Genomic DNA, 17,298 nt, shown 5'->3' on the forward strand with positions numbered 1-17,298 from the left:
CTCGAAGTTACGAGATCTTGGAGACCTGCTGCAAGAACTGGAGTTCGCAAGGAAAGACCATTCCTTAATAGGTCTCAACGCCCTAGATTCAGCTCGTGGAGTGAGACCCATCCTGGAGAAGCTACCCTTCAACCTCCAAGAAAGGTGGCTTTCACAAGGTTCCAAATACAAAAGGGAGAAGCAGGTTGTCTTCCCCCCATTCTCATTCTTCGTGAGCTTCATCTGCGAAGCGGCAAAGACAAGAAACGACCCCAGCTTCGTCTTAGGGGCGCAAACCACATCCAGCGTTAGCCACCCGAGGAACGAAAGGTCAACAGCAAGGTGCAAGGACTCCAGAACACCCATCTCGGTCCACAGGACGGACGTGCCCCCTACGACCCACGCGAGTCCCAGCCAGACGGCCGACAGGGACAAAAAACCAAGGGACCTTAACAAAGAATGCCCTATCCACAAAAAGCCGCATCCACTTAACAAGTGCTTCGGATTCAGGATGAAACCCATAGAGGAGCGAAAGAACCTACTCAGGGAATGGGGAGCCTGTTTCAAATGTTGTGCTTCCACAACTCATTTATTCAAGGACTGCAAAGAAGCTATGAAATGCACAGAGTGCGATAGCGACAGGCACATAGCCGCTCTACACCCGGAAGCTATGAAGCCCAAAGCAAGCAAAGCCCCTAACCCTCCGACAAAGCAGGGCGGGGAGGAAGAAGTGGGAGACACACCCCCCCCGACGTCAGTAGCATCCAAATGCACAGAAGTATGCGGAGAAGGAGACGACGGTAGATCTTGCTCTAAAATATGTCTGGTAGCAGTGCACCCAGAGGGACAACCCCAAAGAGCCAAACGGATGTATGCAATCATCGACGACCAGAGCAACCGATCGCTGGTCAGGTCAGAATTCTTCGATATGTTCGGCATACAAGACAGTACTTCTCCTTACACTCTCAGAACGTGCGCAGGGCGAATGGAGACTACAGGGAGAAGAGTGAATGGCTACACCATATGCTCAATAGACGGCAAAGTGAGCATGCCCCTTCCCACACTCATCGAGTGCAATCACATGGCGGAAGATAGGACTGAGATCCCCACGCCAGACGTGGCGCGACACCATCCCCATCTAAAAACCATTGCCGATCACATCCCACCACTAGACGAAGATGCCCAGATCCTGCTGCTACTTGGCAGAGACATCATGAGAGCACACAAGATCCGCGAACAGCGAAATGGGGACCACAACGGCCCAAGCGCCCAAAGGCTCGATCTAGGATGGGTGGTAGTTGGAGAAGTATGCATAGACAGGATACGAGGACCCGACAACGTAGGCGCCCTACAGACGAACTTGTTGGAGAACGGTCGTATATCTCACTTCAAACCTTGTCCGAACCACTTTCAGGTCCACGAGAAGCTCGAGACCAAAAGGAACTACGGAGACGCGCCTGTGGCAAGAAAATACCCTAATGACCTAGGGAGTACGGTGTTCCAGACAACAAAGGACGACGACAAACAGGCGCCATCAATGGAAGACAAAGAATTCTTGAGGTTAATGGATAAGGAGCTCTTCAAGGACGAATTGGGCAGTTGGGTGGCCCCACTACCTTTCCGCTCGCCAAGAAGACGCCTCCCAAACAACAGAGACCATGCTATGTCTAGGCTCGCTTCGCTCCGCCGTAACCTACAAAGGAAACCGGAGACCAAGGAACACTTTGTGGCCTTCATGCAAAAAATCTTCCACAGTGGCCATGCAGAGTCGGCGCCCCCAATGAAAGAAGGCGAAGAATGCTGGTACCTCCCGTCGTTTGGCGTCTACCACCCCCAGAAACCTGGCCAAATCCGAGTGGTATTCGACTCCAGCGCTCAGCATCAGGGAGTCTCCCTAAACGATGTTCTCCTCACCGGGCCGGATCTGACGAACAGTCTTCTGGGAGTGCTGATTCGCTTCCGCAAGGAACCTATCGCCGTAACCGCAGACATTCAACAGATGTTCCACTGCTTCCTTGTGCGAGAAGACAACCGTAACTACCTAAGATTCCTGTGGTACCAAGATGACGACGTAGAAAAAGAAATCACGGAGTACCGCATGAAAGTGCATGTCTTCGGGAACAGCCCATCACCTGCAGTGGCAGCCTACGGCCTCAGAAGAACGGCCCAAGACGGAGAAGCAGAGTTCGGGAAAGACGCCAGGAGCTTCGTCGAAAGAGACTTCTATGTGGACGACGGATTAAAATCAGTTCCCACCGAAGAAGAAGCCGTAGATCTACTCAAGAGGACACAAAAGATGTTAGCGAAGGCCAACCTAAGGTTGCACAAAATAGCTTCCAACAGTGCCACAGTGATGAAGGCGTTTCACGCAGATGATCAAGCACCAGATCTCAAGAATTTGGATCTGGGGACCGACACGCCTCCCATACAGCGGAGCCTGGGGATAAGCTGGAATCTTAAAACAGACACCTTTACGTTCCAGGTAGCCATCGAAGAAAAACCCTTCACACGTCGCGGAGTCCTGTCCACCGTTAACAGTCTCTACGACCCGCTAGGATTCGTGGCTCCTGTCACTATACAAGGGAAATCCCTCCTCAGAGAAATGTCCTTCGAAAAACAGGAATGGGACACCCCACTACCTCCAGAAAAACGGAAAGAGTGGGAAACGTGGAAATACTCCTTGAAGGCCCTCGAGCAACTTCAAATCCCACGCCCCTATTCACCTATATCTCTCACCGCCGCACACAGCAAAGAGCTTTGCGTGTTCTCAGATGCCTCCACCAAAGCTATAGCAGCGGTGGCCTACCTAAAAACCACGGACGTGGATGGAAGTTGCCACATCAGGTTCATCCTTGGCAAAGCTAAGCTGGCGCCACAACCTGACCATACTATACCCAGACTCGAGCTGTGTGGTGCAGTGCTAGCAGTAGAACTGGCGGAGCTTATCGAGAATGAGATGGACAGCAAACCAGATGCCGTCAAACTCTACACAGATAGCAAGGTGGTACTGGGATACATCTACAATAAGAAAAGGAGATTCTACGTATACGTAGCTAACCGCGTAGAAAGAATCAGGAAGTCAACCCAACCAGAACAATGGCACCACGTGCCCACAGAGCAAAATCCCGCAGATCACGCCACCAGATCAGTACCCGCATCTCAACTGCAGAATACGTCGTGGCTCACAGGACCAATGTTTCTTGCGCAGCCTGCGGAAACGCTACCAACCCCAGTTGACGATTTTGAACTAGTGGATCCCGAAAAGGATACGGAGATAAGGCCCCCACAAGTATCCGTGGTACTCACCAATGTATCGCACAAAAACGCATTCGGATCACATCGATTCCAACGCTTCTCAAAGTGGACGGCCCTTCTGCGAACAGTAGCCCATCTCGGGCATATAGCCTCCTCCTTCCGCCAGACACCAGACGGTAAAACTACCGGTTGCCACGGCTGGCACATCTGCAAAGAGCTGCGCACCGTAGAGGAAATTACAAAGGCTAAGGAAACTGTTCTCAGTCATGTTCAAAGGGAAACATATGCGGAAGAGATCAATTGCATTCGCGGAAAGAAGAGTGTTAACAAAAACAGTCCACTTTGGAAGTTGAATCCCTTCATCGACAACGACGGCCTCATGAGAGTAGGAGGCCGCCTCAATAAGTCCCAACTGAGCAGGGAGGAAAGCCACCCTCTTATCATCCCTGGCCGGCATCACATCGCCACTTTGTTGGTGCGCCACTACCACGAACAAGTCATGCATCAGGGACGACACTTCACCGAAGGCGCCATTAGGGCGGCGGGCATTTGGGTCGTTGGCATGAAAAGGTGCGTGGCCAGTAATCTCCACAAATGTGTTAGGTGCCGAATGCTGAGAGGCAAAAGCCAAGACCAAAGGATGGCGGATCTACCTGTCGACAGACTTAATACAGAACCCCCCTTTACCTATGTAGGACTTGATGTATTTGGGCCCTGGATGGTCATCTCGCGTAGAACTAGGGGCGGACTAGCAAACAGCAAACGATGGGCGGTACTCTTCACCTGCATGAGTACACGAGCTATACACATCGAGGTTATAGAATCTATGGATGCTTCAAGCTTCATAAATGCCCTCAGAAGGTTCTTTGCAGTCAGAGGACCAGTTAAACAAATACGCTCCGATTGTGGTACCAATTTCGTTGGAGCATGCAAGGAATTACAAATAGACACTAAAGATAATAGAGACAATAGTATCAAAAGATACTTGCGCGACCAAGAGTGCACGTGGACATTCAATCCTCCTCACTCCTCTCACATGGGCGGAGCATGGGAACGCATGATCGGGGTAGTCCGGCGTATCTTGGACTCTATGATGCTAAAAAGCAACCTGACTCGACTCACTCACGAAGTGTTAACCACATTCATGGCCGAAATATCAGCGATAATCAATGCTAGGCCTTTGATTCCAGTGTCAACGGATCCAGAATCGCCAAGTATTTTGACGCCAGCAATGCTGCTAACCCAGAAAGTAGGGAACATCCCCACCCCAGTCGAAGGCTTCCACTCTAAGGATATGTACAAGCGACAGTGGAGACAGGTGCAGCACTTGGCTAACACATTTTGGGATCGCTGGAGACGCGAGTATCTAGTGACACTCCAAGAACGCCATAAATGGCAAACGGTTAAACCGGACATCCAAGTAGGAGACGTGGTTTTGTTAAAAGACAAACAGGTAACAAGAAACGAGTGGCCCATGGGACTTGTAATCAAAACCTTCCCAAGCGAAGATGAAAGGGTCCGCAAAGTGGAAGTTCGGGTGACCCAGAACGGGGTCGTTAAGACTTTTTTGAGACCTATCACAGAGACTATCCTCCTAATGCCAAAATCGGACTATCACAAAGAAGAACTGGCTACCAGTTCTATGGACTCTGAGAGACATTGTGGTGCATCAAGCTAACCTAGAGCTGTGCATTCACCTACCTTACCGAGATGACAAGGACTTAAGCTGGTGGTACCGGACGGTATCCCATCGTTATGTGGACATGAGTTTTGCATGTTATGTTGTATTGCACATATGTTCCACACATACCTAAAATAGTGGTATCTCCAGATACCAGACGGGGAGTGTCCTGGAACTAGATTCCATATTCCTCTGTCTTCCCCTTTAGTTATGGGATTCATTTCTCCCTTCTTTAGTTGCCTGTCAGTTTCCCCTGTCCCAGCAGCAACGCTGTATGTAAAATGCAACATTATTGCAACATGTCGTTTACACAGCCTGTGTTGGTTGCCTGCAGCTCATATTCTCCTAGCTGAGAGTGGGCTATTCCTACCCCCCTGTCCTTGCTGACAGTTAGTATAGTCCCACTTCCTATCTAGTGTGACCCTTACTCCTCATTTCCTTTTGACCCTGGACTCTGAGTGAGTAACTGCCTGCTATCACCCCAGCAAGGCCTTTTTGTTTTACACTGTCTCATTATTGATACACTGCACAGCAGACAGAGAAGCCCTCTCTCCCCACACTCCATCTACAAGCACCTATCTCCCTGTGTTTTCCCTCAATAAAACCAAGAAAGAGAAAAGGACTTGTCTGTGCTTTGGAAGAGGTGAGACACGAGTTAAGCTACCTGGAGTCATTCACACACCATTCGTGACCCTGGCTTCAGGATAAGAGCATATAAATCCACTTTAATTTTCTTTGCAATATAGTCTTGTTCAAGTTGCCCTTTCAGATACTCTGTGGGACATGATCATTCCCTTGGAAGGTAAGGCACTTGGGATCACCACCATGCCGTTTTCTGATGTGGCGTGACGGAGGTGTATCCAATTTGTTGCGTATAGACCCAATATGTTCTAGGATACGCCTCCTAAATTGTTTGCAGATCTTGCCCACATACTTTAGGCTACACCTGCAGGTTGACAAATTGATCCAAAAGATCAAAAAAGACCTTCCAAAGATGCACTCTATGATAAAATACTGATAAATGGAATATACTATTGGAAGACAGTGATATAAGACAAGTCCTGGGAGATTATCTCTCTACGGGATATAGAAGAGCCAAGAACATTGGCGATAAGTTAGTACATAGTCATTTTGTCCAGCCACTGGATCTTTTCCATGTTCACGATGCAAGGCCTGTAAGGCCATGCGAGTGACAAAAACATTTACAAACATAACTAAGACAGTAACATATAAGATAAAAAGCTTCATTAATTGTCAAACAGGAGTAATTTATCTAATCACATGCAGCTGTGGAAAAGCCTATGTGGGAAAAACACAAAGACAACTTAAAACAAGAATATTAGAACATCTGGGAGATATAAGAAACTCCAGAGAGACTTCGGTTGCAACACATGTATTGCATACCCATAATGGGAATAGTAACACACTTAAGTTTGCCGTTATAGAACATGTCACTTTGGGCCCCAGGAGAGGATTTGGAATAAAAGATTATTACAAAGGGTGTGCCGTTGGATTTTCCAGTTACAAACACTTGCTCCCCAGGGACTAAATGAGGGTTTCATTTATTCATCCTATTTATAACAACCACTAAGCACATGGGGTTAGATTGGGGGTTCGATACTATATATAGTTTAATATCAGTAATGATCTGTATTGACCATTAGAGGGCAGATCACAAAGTTTATTAGCCACATCCCTACACCAATACACAATATGGTTGTTTAATAGTGAATATATTATATCACCTCACTTATTTTATTTTTTTATGTTTTATTTGATTAATTATTATAAAGTATATATCTGACAATTAATAATAAAGAACTGTATTGATCAATAGAGGGCAGATCATAAGTTTAATCGCACTTTTACACTATAATATTTAGTTTTTATGAATATAATGAAACCCTCAGTTTGGTATTCCTATATGAGTTTCATTACTACCCCCATATATGAATTTCATTACTACCCCTTTTTGATTACCATCTTTGATTTTAATCTTGTCCGTTCCGCTTAAGAAATTTTCATCACTACCTCCTATTAATAGCAGTTGTCATATGATCACTGTCTTCCAATTTTCCATTAATTCAATGCAATACATAGTATCCGATCGGTAATACCCGTAATACATAGTATTTGAGAGGTATAACTCATTTCAATAGGAAGAACTAAGTCACGCCCCTAACTAAGGGAGTATAAATATCCCCCATGTAGGGTCAGAATGCCAGACTCCTCCCCACCTGAAGAAGCGAGTGGATCTCGTGAAACGTGCGTCATGTCGTAATCGGAGAGCGACACCAGTGCCCATCATCAGTGCCTGACAATACGGCTTGTATTATGGGGCTTTGAGTGTTCTGACCCGCCGAGGCAGATTTGTTTGACTGTTTTTTATTGTTTAGAATAGCGTTCCTATCTATGCACTGAATAGACATATTGGATGCAGATACAGAAGTCTATGTTTCGCAAGTGTCTTACATAGAATCTGAAAGTAGGGCCTGCTTAAATGAATCAGGAATAACGAATTAACCTATTATGGTATTTCTTTGGAGATATTGAAATTAAGATCTTATTCACTGAGAATATTTACCATAGGTTCTACCGGAATGAGAGTGCATATATAGATCACTGAAAACCTATAGGAGAATAAGTGACGAATACATTGTTTTAAACAGCCACGTTTTTTTCTGACCCGCCGAGGCAGAATCAAAACTTTTTACTGTGAAGTTATAATATAATGTATGCTAACACGGTGATATGATGAGCTCTTAATACACTAAGAGCCATAGATGAATACACACTTATGAAGATTAACATTGCTGTATCTCCTATAGGCAGGAAACGCTTGATAACAAATAGGCTTATATGTATTAGATTTACTATCCTGACCTACTGAGGCAGAATCTTTGCATAATTTGTCGAGACACTGGGGAGTTAGTCTCCTATTCAGACACATAAACTAAACAAAGAAAAGTAGAAGATCGATGCCACTGCCTTTCCAAAAAGCACAGGGACTCACCAGGTAAAAATAAAACTGAAGTTTATTCTAACAACATTAAAAAATGAACACTCAGGACGAACAAAAATAGAACAACCTCCTCCCACGCGTTTCGGGCATACACTTTCTCAAGGAGTATAAGGTAAGTCATGGGAGGGGACAATTTAAACCCCCCCACAGGCTAATGAAACAGTTTAATTAGCCTGTGGGGGGATTTAAATTGTCCCCTCCCATGACTTACCTTACACTCCTTGAGAAAGGGCAGTGTATGCCCGAAACGCGTGGGAGGAGGTTCTATTTTTGTTCGTCCTGAGTGTTCATTTTTTAATGTTGTTAGAATAAACTTCAGTTTTATTTTTTCCTGGTGAGTCCCTGTGCTTTTTGGAAAGGCAGCGGCATCGATCTTCTACTTTTCTCTAATGCTCCGGATCAGGCCAGCGCCGGGGAGTGACGTCATCTGTGTGTGCACACACTGACATCAGGAGAGAGGGAGTGAGAGTCACGGACACACAGAGGATGGCTTTATCGTGAGTTAAGTGTTACTCCAGGCTGATCCTGTCTTCCTGCATGATACCACATGGACATTATTGTCACACATAGCAGTTATACTCTCTATAATCTCTCCCCCAGAAGCTCCCTATCTTCCATTGCTACAGAAAGCATTGGCAGACGCCATTAGGTGTTACCTTTGAGCTTCCCAGTCATTTTTTCTCTTCTACATAAACTAAACACCAATTGGTTGTCTAAGAAAACAGAATTTTTGTGTCATAATTAAATATCTAACGAAATAGCTCTTTGTATTATAGAACTATAGACAAGGAGTCATATACCCAGAGTCTCTAACAGTTAAACTATACACCTATTTGGTAGATGTAATATGGGATGTCGCAGTAGAAATTGAAAAACTAATGTAGTAAAAATGTTCCTATACTAAAGAGAATTTCTATTACTCCGTTACGGGGATTTTTAAGAATTTAATTTTTTCTTTTTACACAATGTCACATAATATTTTTTGGATGTAATAAAATTGTATTATTTTGTGATTTTAAAAACGGACCCTACTCTAGAGAAACCATAGATGAAAAAAATAGAGATTGCTTCCGAGGTTCACAGCACCTTCACTCAGCCAGTTGTATGAATATAAAAAAGTTTATTAGTAACCAGCAATGTACAACAGCATGAACACTCTTACGCGTTTCGTCCAAGCCAGGACTTTTTCAAAGACTCTTACGTCATATCCGGTTGGGGCACGCAGACGCCAGCAAGCAGAATCCCAGCACACAGAGCCTCCAGGATCAAGCTTGCAGCCGCAAACAGGAACGGCTTTCAAGGGACCTCCAGGATCAAGCTTGCAGCCGCAAACAGGAACGGCTTTCAAGGGACCTCCACGCGATACACAGGGGAGACAGGTGAGGATATATTGGTAGCCGGGCCGTGATTTACTTGGGGGCGCCCCCTTGGGAGGTGTCTCCTTGTACCTCTAACCGGTTTTCCAGTACCCCACTCCCCTTGTTAGTATCGGAGATACCCATATATTGCCTTATTACCTGCATCACCTATATACCGGCGTCAAACCTTCTTTCCTAAACACACTCCATAGTGCCTGGTAGTGGCCTCGATAATTGGGGTTACCCTATTTTTTCCTAGAGAAACCATAAGCTGGCTGTCTAAGTCATTTATCAGTATTTTATCATAGAGTGCATCTTTGGAGGGTCTTTTTTGATCTTTTGGATCAATTTGTCAATATTTGAATTTTACCTCTATTGCACCATGATTTCAAAATATTCAAAATATCAATTGTATTAAAAGAGAGCAGAATAGAACACAAAATTGTTCTTCACCTGCAGGTTACAAACAAAAGACAGAAAGCCTTAGTGCTACAGTATATCCAACTTGACAAATTATATAGTTAAATAGATATTGGTTTATCTTCTTATAAGCAAGTGTCCTTTTGTTCAATTCTTTGGCCAAAGTATTTTAAGCCTACAACCACTTCACGGTATGTCCCTTCTGTAGGTCATAACACTACTGTACCTGGAAAATGCTCTCATAACCTTTCTAATGGAGGGAGAGCTATCTTAATAGACTGGTCAGCTTTAGCATGCCCTTTGCCCCCAAACACATGTATGGGAGTAAAGGCGTGCTCAGCACCCTTTTGTGGATGTGGACCTAATCTAAAATGATTGCTGATGATATTTTTGTATTGCATCAAACTAAGACCTCATTATATTGTTTTGACTTGTTAAGTTAGTTTCCATGCTGCAGTTCTCCATAAGATATTACATTAGTTTTCTTATTTATTTTTTTTACTTCATACTTCCCACGACTATGGGCCTCATGCAGTAAGCGTCGATTAAGTGAAATCGGCAAGCTTACCGATTAGTCATGTTAATGGCGATTTTTCCTCTCCGTATGCAGTAAGTGCCGAATACATTCAAAATCAACCCGAAAACAAATCCGCCCACTCTCACGATGATTAGCCGATCACACACAGGTGTATCGGCGTGCGTGGCGGGGTGCTGATAGGTTGCCCAATCACAAATCTTGCTGAATCAGGCGAAACAAGCATGTATTGGATTGCGCGCCATATTTAAAGGAAACGTGTACTGCTAATCATTCTCTGTGTTGTTGGGAGTGAGAGAGAGAGAGACGCACAGAGCTGGCTGATTGAACATTTGCATATTGACGGAGAGACTTGTTGTGTATTGGGTGAGCTTTGTCCATTGTTGTTTTGTTTACATCTTTGTCTTGTTTTATATGTGGAAGTGTTTCGTGTGATTGGCTGTACATTAGTTGTCTGTTTTTTGTGAGTGCTGGAAGTATGCCCGCAAAGCGTGGGAAGAGTGATGCTGGTGGGAGTGGGAGTGCTACTCGTGCGAGTACGCGTCGGAGTGAACGTACTGTTCAGGGGAGTGATGTTGCTGGTGCACCGAGTGGTGTTGCTGGGAGTGGGAGTGCTGTTGCTGGGAGTGGGAGTGCTGTTGCTGGGAGTGGGAGTGCTGTTGCTGGGAGTGCTGTTGCTGTGAGTGGGAGTGCTGTTGCTGTGAGTGGGAGTGTTGTTGCTGGGAGTGGGAGTGCTGTTGCTGGGAGTGGGAGTGCTGTTGCTAGGAGTGGGAGTGCTGGTGCTAGGAGTGGGAGTGCTGGTGCTAGGAGTGGGAGTGCTGGTGCTGTGAGTGCTGCTGGTGGCGCAGTTGCTGATGGGGTGGATGGTGGTGGCGTGCTTGCTGGTGGGCAGCTTTTGGAGTCTCTTCCATTGGAAGAAGGAGAGTCCAGTCAGCACCAGCCAAGCTCTGACCCTAAACCTGCTCGGAAGAAACGTGTGGAGAAGCCACGTAATCCTCGCTTCAATGACCAGGAAAATACAGCTCTTGTCACTGGCATTCTGGAGCACTATGACAGTATATATGGACATTTACTAGGTAAGTGTACCTTTACATTTATTATTCAAATACATGTGATCCTAGGTCATCTGAGTTTTGTTCATATGCAAATATGGGTTCAGAATATCTTTCTATGTTAATTAGTCTGGAAACACAGCTTTTTATCATGCCTTACAAGGACAACTAAACACAGGCGGTCAATTTGCCATAACTGCATACAATATGAATGCAACCTTGCTTACATGTATAGGTTTAGTAGTGAATGCTCATGTGCTTCACATATTACACATAAAACAGCATGTTTGCTATCTCTTGGAACAGCTAGCAGTGTAGGAAACTGGTGCTTCTATTATTATTCATTTACCTCATATATTTTATATGTTTTTCAAGGGCGGACAAGTTCAGCAAGCAGAAAAGAAATGTGGGACACAATAGTCATTGGTGTCAATGCGTGTGGGAATCATGTGAGGGACAAGCGGAATTGTCACAAGAGATTTGATGATATTAGGTCCAAATTGAAAAAGAAAATACAACACCAACGCGTGCATGCTACTGGCACTGGAGGTGGGCCGACACCACAACGTCTCATATTAAGTCCATTGGAGGAGCTGCTTCGGGCAAAATTACTTCCCGTCGTCGTGGAAGGCTTACCTGGTGACCGTGATATAGGAATTTATCCCTCACAATTTCCACCAGGTGAGAAATATTAATGTACTAGGCGTGTCGTTGCTTACAGTTATTTTGCATATTTACACTGCTTTTTATACTGTCTTCACAATATAAGCATACCTGCATCTATATATGTATATGTCTGATTCTGTATATATATATATATCAAAATAGACATATATGTTGTAGTCCTACTAAAAGCAGTAACTAATATAGCACGTGCCATTGTGTGCTCATTTACATGTGAATTCCCAAAATGCATTGCTGCAGTGGAAGCAATTGATGGTGGGCGAAGATGGGGAACAACAGGGTAGTACACATGTGTAACACATGTTAATGAGAAATTATTACTAGCTACAGGTACAGAACAGAAATATGTATAATATTATTGTGTATTTTATTTATTTTACTCCGACAAACATGACATTACTGCCTATTTTAAGCATGCATCAAATATATTGCATGCAACGGCCTACAAACATCACTTGCACTAACACATCTATAGTTGTTTATGAAAAGGTCCATTTTTGCTTTAAGTCATATACAGACAGCATAATGAGGCACACGTATCATATGTTATGTCATTGTTTTCATAACTTAAAAACTGCACACGACTATTTAGCTCATCTACCATTGTGTTAAAGCAGCTGCAATTAATATCTCATCACAGCATACACTTCAACAGAGGGGGTGGGGTTCAGCACACACACAAATTACAGGCTCATCTTAGGGTCAACTTAGTTCACACCATTTTCACCTGTTTCAAGTAATTGAAAGGTGTGGCTGATTAGGCTTTTTGGGGAAGGGAATACCGTTATTACAACCTGACTAGCACAACTGAAGTTAATCACACTCATTTGAAAGCTTCACTTTAGCTACTAAATGCCCCAACAACTCATTACTTATCAAAGCGTACGTCACACATTAGTTCACTCATATCTATAGTTGAACTACTATCAACGACACATTATCACACACTGCATGTGTTGTCTTGTTGAGTCACAGCCACATTCATGTGTGCCACATCTTATATTAATGTACCACACATATCCTCTACCAAAAACAACACTTTTTGCAATATGACCACCTTCATGATAACCATTGTGAATGGTCATCTCATGATAGTTATGTACATTATGATACTGATATCACTACACAACATATGATTTTTATGTACAAATTTTATCTATTTATCCTCACGCATTACTGCAGAAACATAGTATGTTTTATGTTAGGGAACTCAAAAGTTCTAAGTACACAGGCATGTACATTGTTATTACAACTATTTATGTTCACTTTCACACACACATTTTGGGTTAAGGAACTGATGCTGTTACGTACTCATAAATACAGAACATACAATAACTGTTTGTTCAATATTTACACATGTAAATGTAAAACTTATGTTATTGTTATATATAGTTGCCCCTGAAGGACATGTGTCACCTGAGACGGAACAAGTGTCTTCACCTGGGTCAGCCAGCTCAACACACCTAGAAGGTGAGTGTATCAGTTGGTGGCCATATAATATGTGCTCTTCTATATGTTATGTTGTCATGTTCATTATTTGTTTTGCACATGTTCTTTAAATACGATTACTTAGTGTATGTGAAAATGAAGTGTAAGGCAACATGTATTGTGTTAGTGATGTTAACTATCATGTAGGAGTTGTGAGTTTACAGCAAGTTTTCATTCACTCATATTTCATACTGAGTCCAAACATTATTCTTAATTCAAGGTAGTTTTTAATGTGAGGTTATAAAACGTATGGAAACATGTTAGTTGTTACTTATGACACAGTAGAATTACATAGTAACACAGCAGAGATTAACATGCCATTTAATAATGTGTACATTTATTTGTAGAACATGATGAAGAGGATTATGATGATGATGATGATGATGATGATGCCGCCGCCGCCGCCATAGACACACAAATACAAGCAAGTGACCATGAAGAGGTTCCAATTGAAACTGTTTTACCGCCAAAACGTCCAGCAAATACCACATATGATGCAATTGTAGCTTCTGAGGGAAAAATTGTGGAAGCAGAAAATCGTCGCCATTCTGACCTGATGACAGTGCTGGAAAGGATGATTGCACTGCAGGAAGAAACAGTTTCACAATTGGCACATCTCCACAGAGTCTTCATTGAAGTGCCTAAACAGTTGCAAAAAATCAACACCTCATTCGAAGCATTAGTTGTTCAGCAAACACAAGCTAATTACTTGAGAATGACTAATGTATCACAATTCAACATCAACACCTCACAGGCAGGATCTGTTCATGCTGGCCAGTTTTCACCACATTCATCTGATCTTCATTCACCAGGTCCGAATGTTACCGGTCAAGTAGCAGACATTGCTGTGCAGGTTCCTGACGACATCCTACCGCTGCCATCTGTACAAATTCAGCAGCTGACACCTACAAAGGAGGCGACAAAAACAAAACAAGACACACATGAAACAGACCAACCATCACTTGTGCAGTGTCTACCAACTTGCTCACATGTGTCAGTGGGCACAAGCCCTGTCCGTGAACAGTCACTACCCAAAAGCCCTGTAGGTGAGTCACTGCCCAAAAGCCCTGTAGGTGAATCGCTGCCCAAAAGCCCTGTAGGTGAATCACTGCCCAAAAGCCCTGTAGGTGAATCGCTGCCCAAAAGCCCTGTAGGTGAATCGCTGCCCAAAAGCCCTGTAGGTGAATCACTGCCCAAAAGCCCTGTAGGTGAATCACTGCCCAAAAGCCCTGTAGGTGAGTCACTGGCCACAAGCCCTGCCCGTGAAGTGCCAGAGGCCACTCAAAGTGGCTCTGTTGTGGCTAAAGTTGGTGGCAAAAAAAAAAGGAAAATTCAAGAGACAACAAGCAGGCCTGTTACTCGCTCGCAAAAGGAAATAAATAAATAAATTTTATAATTCACAAAATATGTCTTTGGCCTTGTTTTGTTGACTTCAGATTATCTAATTACTATTGTATGTATGCTGAAGACTGTGTTGTTTCCAAACTTTCAAGTATGTTCTTGTACACGTGAAGTATTGGAAATGTTAACACTCCTAATTAATGAATAGTGTTATAAATATTGATGTATTAATCGTCTGTTCAGTAATGGACCACCAGGAGCCAGTTGCTAAGTTTAGAGAAGCTGCCATTGACTTTGCAGCAAAACATTGCATTTGGGTGTGTTAATTGATGTAATCATTGCATGTGCATATTATTTTCATGCAATTATAAAAGCACCTATTTAACTGCAAACATCTTTCTTGTACGTGTACAGCAGGATTTTGTGTTAAATATTACTTACCTTTGGTGGCCATTGTAATGTTGTCCTTTAATCATTTATGTGTTCTTGTTTCAAGAACATCTCTGAATTTATACTAATATATATGTAGTATGTATTGATATATGCACACACACACACACACACACACACACACACACACACACACACACACACACACAGACACACACTGTGTGTGTGTGTGTGTGTGTGTGTGTGTGTGTGTGTGTGTGTGTGTGTGTGTGTATATATATAGTACTATCTAAACTGGTATAGATGTATTTACAAAAAACATACACTTCATGCTTCCTTGTGAAAACACACTATTTTAATAATACAGGCCTAATGTTTGACAACTATACTAAGTGTGAGCCTCTAACATTATTGGGTGCAAACAAATGTTTATTACTTAATTCACTCATGTTTATCACCATTTAAATAGGTTTCATACAAGGCCTACTTACTGCCATCAATATGTTGTGTGTACTCCTGCAATATAAAAAAAATAACTATATAATATATATATATATATATATATACACACACACACACACACACACTATACATATAGTACAATATACACTTTATATATATATATATATATTTATGAGAGAGATATATTTATATATATATATAGATACACATGTATTTAAACTCATGCAGACAGGTAGTTAACCAGACTTTAAAATACACACAGAAATGTATGTGGGAAAAAAACATTTCATTTTGCAGGTGTGTGTATTTACTGATATGGCTGTCTAAGCACTATTTTCACACAGTGCTCTTTGTTATTTTTCAAGAAAACTCAATGTTACTGAAATAAAAGTTTAGGAATGTTTTCACAAACGAGATAAAAAAATGATACATGTTTTTCCCACATTCGCCTATCACTAACCACAAAAGTTAAACCAATTAAAAGGACACATCCAATTGGCGTTTGAAATAAGGAGTAAAAGTAGTTACTTTTGTTGACCTTGAAAACGAAACACAGGAATTTGTTAGCCATTGAGCAGAATCATTTTGATGAGCAAAGAACACAGAACTGCACACATCTTTTGTGCTACTCTGACATGGCTGATGAATTCGTTAACAATATGAATCCACTCTTAGGTTATAAGTACATGGTTTCAGAAGCAATTTTGAACAGTCGCGGACACAAAGCGAGCACACGCCAAATCTATGATTTGATTCGAGCAAAATATCCTTATTACCAAGACCGTAGGCATGCGCGGAATTTTAATTCATCAATAAGATTCACTTTATCAACTAATGACTTTTTTGAACGTGTGCAGGATAAGCTAGAACACACCTATGGTTTCTGGAAGATTGCAAAGGAAAAGCATTTTACCCTGAAAGAGGGCACATATATTGTTGTGAAAGGCATATTTATTCCTAATGCCAATAGCAATGGATCCGCTACTACTGTTCCGTGTGAATCGATACCTGCTGCAATATCTGCACCCTCCATTCCTGAAACCCACATTGTACAAGAACAAAAGTACTATGATTATGTACCAAGCCTTTCAGCTGAAAATGCATTGGAATGGGAACCCGAAGAAATGAACCTACCTCCCGACCAATTGTTTGAAGAAAGCAGTGGCGATTCCTATGAGCGCTTCATGGAGGAGATGTGTGTCATACTGGATTCAGCGGGTGGGTCAAGCGTGGATGAAAATGCCTTGCATTTCTGGAGCGAGCAGTTGCAGCCAGACGAAGAGTTAATTCTAGAAGAATGGTAAATATAACAACCGTTATGCGTTGACTGTGCGATTAAATGTTTTTTTTTTTTTTTTAACCACCATTTTCCCTTTCAATGCGTGGATACAGCGTAACATTGCAGACTGCATAACATGTAGCGATCACAAAGAAATTGTTGCCGAATACAATATAGTATAACCTGAAAGAGTAGTACACATTGCTGACGGAATAAATATACGTACTTTCCTATCCCTTTAACCATATTAGCAACATTTTAACATAACTCTAACACATACCTGTTTTGTTATCATGCAACATTTAAAAGCGGGTCCACCACGTATGACGTGGGACCCTTGTCATGGCCCAAG

Source organism: Ascaphus truei, chromosome 5 (genome assembly GCF_040206685.1).
Source record: "Ascaphus truei isolate aAscTru1 chromosome 5, aAscTru1.hap1, whole genome shotgun sequence".
NCBI lineage: Eukaryota > Metazoa > Chordata > Amphibia > Anura > Ascaphidae > Ascaphus > Ascaphus truei.